At 39.8% G+C, this 6,549-nt stretch overlaps 1 non-coding gene and 1 pseudogene across 1 annotated transcript; one reads left to right on the forward strand and one right to left on the reverse strand.

The window, feature by feature from the left end:
• The first annotated feature begins 573 nt into the window (after positions 1 to 573).
• Positions 574 to 655, forward strand: TRNAS-AGA (transfer RNA serine (anticodon AGA)). The gene has a single exon. It is a non-coding gene; the product is annotated as a tRNA-Ser (tRNA).
• Positions 656 to 1,619: 964 nt separating this feature from the next.
• Positions 1,620 to 3,211, reverse strand: LOC112287384 (putative germin-like protein 2-3; annotated as a pseudogene).
• Positions 3,212 to 6,549: the final 3,338 nt, after the last annotated feature.

Consider the following 6,549-nt stretch of genomic DNA (forward strand, 5'->3'; position numbering starts at 1 on the left):
CTGCTGATTTTCTAACGTCCAGCACAAGCACAGTTGGTCATTAATACTATCGTGCAGTTTGTTCAGCATATAGTGGAGCACGAGCTTATTTTTAATAGCTGTAATCATTTTAGGCAAGACAATAGCTGCAACGTACGAATTGTCATGTCCAGACTCCTACCAATCACTCCCTTGGTGATTTAGTTTATGTACGTAAAATTTCACGGTAGGGTTATCAGGACCGTCGACCAGCGACAGCCAGCAAACTGGAGAGGTTTGACGCTCCACCTATAACAAATGGAAGTGGGGTGCATCGGAGAGGTGTGGGGAGTGGCAGGGCGAGAAGAGGGCAAATGCTATGTTTGGCTTGGTGGTGTGGTGTGGTGAGTGCGGTCGATTCGGGGTAAGAGGGTGATGAGAAGAGAAGAGGAGAGAAGGTTGGAGTGAGAGGCATGTCGAAGGGAGTGAAGCGGACGACGACGGATACGCAGGGTTGTGCATGGATGCATAGAGAGGGAGGTTGGAACTGAATGGTAGTTTGAGCGGAATGGATATTGTAGAATAAGTCGCAGCTATCATGGCATGGTTCGTCACGTGCTCATGCCGGAGTGGTTATCGGGCATGACTAGAAATCATGTGGGCTCTGCCCGCGCAGGTTCGAATCCTGCTGAGCACGTACTTTTGTTTGGGCTTCCCACGCCCACCTGAATTTTCCATGCACATTCAGAATTTTGTTGTAGTGGCTTATTGTAACATGAAGTTAACTTATTATCACATGAAGGTGACTTGTTTTGACATGAAGGCCAACGATGCTTTAAACATGAATTCTAGAGGAGACAAAATTAATACATGTGAAGTAAATATCAATGCCATTCCAAAGTAAATATCAATGCCATTCCAAAGTAAATATCAATGCCATTCCAAAGTAAATATCAATGCCATTCCAAAGTAAATATCAATGCCATTCCAAAGTAAATATCAATGCCATTCCAAAGTAAATATCAATGCCATTCCAAAGTAAATATCAATGCCATTCCAAAGTAAATATCAATGCCATTCCAAAGTAAATATCAATGCCATTCCAAAGTAAATATCAATGCCATTCCAAAGTAAATATCAATGCCATTCCAAAATAAATATCAATGCCATTCCAAAGTAAATATCAATGCCATTCCAAAGTAAATATCAATGCCATTCCAAAGTAAATATCAATGCCATTCCAAAGTAAATATCAATGCCATTCCAAAAAGAGATTGGCAAAATTGAACATATGGATACATAGTACTAGAGGTAAAGATGCCAAACAACAAATCATTTATGAAATTTGATATATATTAAAGTAGATATTTTTAGCCCTTGAATAATTTGTTATGAAATTATAATAAGGAATAGAAGCAATTTTGATGAAAGGAATATTCTAAAAGATATAAATAAAAGAATGTAAAGCTTATAAAATATAAATTACGACTCAAGGCTTGCTTAAATAATTGGAGAGTGTTTCATTGTTGAGAAGCCTTTAAAAAGGTCTTTATTTTTAGATATTTTTAAAAACTTAAAAAAAGCATCAAATTTCTATTAAAAGATCTACTTATGAAAAATACAAAGATTGTGTTGAATTTCTACACTTTGTTGTAAAAGAATTATTTTCTAACTTTCATTTAAGTACTACAAGTAAAAAAAATATGTACTAAGCCATAGTATTGTATCTACTACAAACACATAAGCTATCTTTACGACAGCTTGGATCTTGTCATAGTTCATGTACCAATGTGAAATATTCTAGAATCTATTTATTTATTCTTTATTATTATTATTTTTCTTTCACTACTAAATTGTACTAGATTTTATTTATTTATTTTTGGTTTTCTCATTTTTATGCTGAGCAACCTAAAATTTACCAAAAAATATTATGTTTTATTTATTTATTTATTTTATCATCAACCTAAAAAAATTAGAAATTTTTATGTGTGAGTTTTTATTTTTATTATTATTATTTATCTGCCAATTGTAACATATAAACAATGAAATATGTGATTAATTTAGCCAATGCTCCAACACATCATTAAGTAGCCAATTCAAACAAAGTTGACAAATTTGTGCATGACATTAGACTATGCTAAAAATATAAACTTATGGTGTTTCTAAAAACAACACCAATTAATAAAATTGGATTGTAATACAATGTGGATTTGTGATGAAAGTGCATATGCCAAGAGTAGTGTCTTTATGTAATGTAAGTTTTATCTAAGTGAGGTTTTGGAGCTTGTATCCTATGAATAATGGATATCGCACTAATTATAGGATTCATCACTGAATGATCGTAAGAAAAACTTCATATCATGTGTGGGGACTCTTGACCCCAATCAATACTAAGAAGCCATCTCAGAGTGGATATCTCTAATCCGAGAAGCGCCCTGCCTATGTTACCAATCCACTACAAAGCTCAGAATGTGTTGCTTTCTCGTCTTGCCAACAACCCGATTGGCAATCCGGTTGGATTTGAACTTGGTCTGCAATTCCATCACAACCTTGTCATTAAGATGGAATGACTTGGCCAGGACAGAGGTCTTGATTGACGGGTGTGTTGTAAATGTGGCGGTGGTGAACTGAACACCAGGGTTCTATCCATTCAACACCAAGATCGTCACGGCGTGACCGCTGCCCACATTCAGCTGGAAGTGCACCAATTCCACGGAGAACAAAAAAAACAAACAAACAAACAAACAGTCGCTCTTATTCAGGGTCGTTGCGAAGAGCTTCCCGACGGTGTCAACAAATCCAACGTGCACCTCTCCCTTCACCACGTAGATCACCTCTGCGGCCCTGGGGTGGGTGTGAGGGGGCACAAGCCCACCGTTGGCGTAGTTGAACTTGGCCAACGCAAATCCAATGGAGTTCAACCCGGGGTAGTTGATGCCTGCAAACCTTGGTGCAAGCGCGATGCTGGTGGGGTTGCTGGTGTCTCCGTTCTTGTGGAAGCCCGTGATAGGGAAGTCCTCCGACACGGCGGACGAGGCAGGCTTACAAGGCAAGCTATTGATGGAAATCTTGTTAGCCAAATCGTCTGAATTGGGAGAATTTTGCAGACACTACAGGTCTACACACTATTTAAGTGTGAATATGAATAGTGTAAGCAGCACTATTTAAAATATCTTATTATGAGTGTGTATTCCCGATTCGTGTGATACACACTATAAATCGGTTACTCATGTTTCAGAGGCACAGAGGGCATTCTGGCGTATCAATGGCTGGTAGCTTACACACGTGCAATGGTAACAACGTAACCTTATAATTGAAAAGCAGCACGTGCGAGTTGAGCAAGAATGTGTCCGGAAGAGATTAGGACTGATCGGAAGCTGTACAATGAGCTACTCGTGCATGTGAAGTTGGACATCAGCAAGCTGAACGATCAACATCTAAGATTCGCTAGAATCCTCGATCATGCTCCCTTTGGTGTTGAAGAAGGCAAGGAGTGGGATGATGGCTACGACAGTACTGCTATCGATTTTTTAAAAGATATAAGGTCGAACTTTGAACTGGGGAGCACGGAGGAAAGTTACTTGTTACATCTTGTTCAAGGGTGGCGACTCCTGATGTCCTTAAAAAAGCACTTCGAGGAGAAGATAATTGAAGAAAAGAGGGACAGGCATGTACACAGTGAACCTGTTGCTTGTAACGCAGAACTAGATATGGTGCTATGCCTCCACTTTTAGCCAGGTCTACAAAGTTGTAAGGAATTCAGATTCTCGAAGTTAAATTGTTGTATGAGATCGATGTTAAATTGGCCTACACATTGATTAGTCGACGTGGTTACTTAATGCATGGATCTTTTCCTATTGCTTAGGATACATGAAGCCAGGGATCATTTCCAAACATGTCTCGACTTAATGGCGTTTCAAGAGAAAGACCCAGTACGGTTTAGAGCCGAAGATTTTCATCATGAAAAAGAGGTGGAAATACTTCGCAGATTCTGGAGACACAAGATTCAGTGTTACTTTTACCTGGGGAAGTGCGCTCAATATGGGGTAAATTTGTAGACACCTGAAGTTCCAAACAACGAGAATCTCCAGAAAGAAATGAACCCGTCAGTTGAAGTTGCATTTAAATGTTTGGTCGAGGCGAACAACTATTTACAGGAAGCTCTATCCTTGGCAGTTGTCAAAGGCTTCGATGACTATGTCTCGAGTGTCAAAGCAGCGTTGGGATAGCTGCATTACTCTCGAGCTCAATTATATTATGAGTGGTTGAAAAACTTCAAAGACTCCATGCCCTTCTTCAGAGCTGATTTCGCTCGCCTGAATGCCAACGAGAAGTTCGAAGTTAATCTGCTCGCGAAGAGAAACTGAGGCAACATCTACCACGAAGATTGGCACCAGTTTGAACTGTCAAAAAATCAAGTCTCCTGTATTTCCCTCCAGTTCCCTCGGATCCCGGATTCCCCTCCGTCTTCGTCTTCATCTCCGCCTCCTCAAAATAAGTTTCCCCCGTTTGAACAAGTGGAAGTAACAAAATTTTCGGGAAATTGGCGCAACACTGGAGGGCTATACCAATACCTCACTGGTGAGCTTCTGGAGAGAGCTCTGAGGCTTTGCTTATGTGGTTTAATGAAAGGTAAGTTATTACAAACTCTAAAATTGTCATGTCTGATTTGAAAGTACTCCCTTAGTACAAATAGAATATTTTTACATGAATACAGATGAACTTAAATGTTGTGCGTTTAGTATTTTGTGTGAAGTCAATAATAGAGCAGGCGAGATATGATTATGTGGATTTGACTCAAGGTGTAGATTTAAATGAGCAAGAGACAATGAACCTTGATATGTATGCCTCTTTAAACTGCAGGAACGATTGGGGAACTCAAACAGTCAACTGACTCTTTTGAAGAGAGTCTCATCAAGATACACGACGTCGGATCATCAGCACCATTTTACACGGCGGAGGATCAGAGTCAGCGCGTTCGTCACTTGAGACAATGAAGAAGTCGTTCACACACTTGCAGCGTTCGATAGTACGGGCGGTGGCCATTAAAGACATGATCGGAGAAGACGCGGAATCGCTTTGAGTACTATAATTCAAGGCCGATCCAGCCACTGCAGAATTCTTGCGGTATGAAGGAGGAGATCTCACCCAGAAGGATTTTCTTTGAGCCAAAAGAGGACGCTCACGGAGCCTTGTGCGGCAGCTTCTGGCAAAAAAAATCGAGACATAGCATGATCAACATGGCGGATGATCAGCTGGTAAACAATCACGAATATATTTTGTTTTCTATTATTTTTATTTCTAACACAAATGAAAGTTCCATCATGGAATGGGTTTTATTTATTTATTTTGAAGCAGACTCGTCTGATTAATTTAGTTCGTCTTACGATATGGTTTACCTTGATCTGAACTTTTTGGACAGCTCTTTTAGGTACACTTAGGGAGTAGAATATTACTGGCACCCGATTTATCATTTTGTTCCATACCAGTGGTCAAACCAAATTAAATTGAGGATTTGACTCTCATCTGTGGGTGTGAATCATGTGTGATGGGAATGAATGTTCAGGATGAGTCGAACGAGATCCGAAAGTCTCGACTTTCATAAAGGCAAAATTACGGTGTTTGTAGAGTATAATTTTGATACGGCTCATAAGTATACATCCGATTTAATCGAGTTCAAGAGGATCGTCACGTGGATTGTCTATGTCGTCACCAAGGTTAGCGATCTTAAAATCCTGATATTTTTCTTTTCTAGATTCAGAATTTACATCTGGAAACACCACGTGATGCTGGGATCAGCTTGCTCCAGTAGCTTTAGATGATATTATTTAATCATTTGCATTGGTATTCTACAACATGACGCTTGTTTGAGTATTAGATAAAGAGCTGTGAGGTCGCGTACGCTCATTGAGATATATTTAAATTAGCGTGCATGCATTTTTCGCACCAGGATAATGAAGTTCACATGTGCTCTGATGAAGTCCGAAGTCTCTCGGACGTATCGGCTGCTCTGAAAGATATCAACCGAAAATTGTCCAAAGGAGCTAAAGATGCTGACAGGGTTAAGAAGGCTCTGATGGACTTTTACCGTGTTCTCATCGAACCCATTTCTGATCTACTTCATGGCATGGATGTTGAAGATAAGCTGGTCTTTGCCGATGAGGTACTGGAAAACCTTTATCATATCTGAACATATGTAATTTACAGTTTGGTCGTATTAAATTTCGGATATTTTCAGAAGATGATATGCTCAGTCGAATATATCCCAAGTAATGTTGAACATCTTAATTCCGTTTTGCTCCCTCTTCAACAAGGGCAGCGTGAAGGTATTAAGAGGAATTGAGGCTACGATCGTCTGAAAGGCTACCTTGGCATTTCAACATGCTCACTGATAAGTTTCAAGGATTCATTCACGTCGCCGCCCACGATTAAGTGGAAGCAGTGGCAAGGGTACTCGAATATCTGTCATCTGAAAGGAACATGCAACGGGGGTCCGATTGACGATCTTGAATGGTTGTTTTAAGTGCATGCAATTCAGCCAAGGGATACGTAAGTGGTCACATTATTTTCTGTGCGTCCTTCCCATTGTCA

The sequence above is a fragment of the Physcomitrium patens genome, chromosome 10 (genome assembly GCF_059467195.1).
Source record: "Physcomitrium patens ecotype Gransden chromosome 10, ASM5946719v1, whole genome shotgun sequence".
Lineage (NCBI taxonomy): Eukaryota > Viridiplantae > Streptophyta > Bryopsida > Funariales > Funariaceae > Physcomitrium > Physcomitrium patens.